Here is a 382-nt window from a genome sequence, read left to right as displayed (position 1 = left end):
TGCAAGTGAAAATATTTAAAGATATTTGCTTCAAATCTTGACACTTTCTGTTCTGTCTGGGTCAATAAATACTGAAAAATGGCAGAGATAGAAGGAAAAGGACAACTAAATGAGTTAAAGATGTTAAAGTAGTTTTACCTTTGAGATCTCACAGTATCATAATGAATACACATGGGACAAAAATAAATGCATGGTCCTATGCAGTTTCTCTATCACACCTTATCACCAAACCATAGAATCATAGAATATCCTGAGTTCGAAGGGACTCACAAGGGTCATTGAGTCCAACACCTGGCTCCCACACAGGACCACTCAAAATTCAAATCCTATGTCTGGGAGTGTTGTCCAAACACTTCTTGAACTCCAACAGCTTGATGCTATG

Source organism: Meleagris gallopavo, chromosome 1, assembly GCF_905368555.1.
Source record: "Meleagris gallopavo chromosome 1, MGAL_WU_HG_1.1, whole genome shotgun sequence".
NCBI lineage: Eukaryota > Metazoa > Chordata > Aves > Galliformes > Phasianidae > Meleagris > Meleagris gallopavo.
This window is presented reverse-complemented; position numbering follows the sequence as displayed.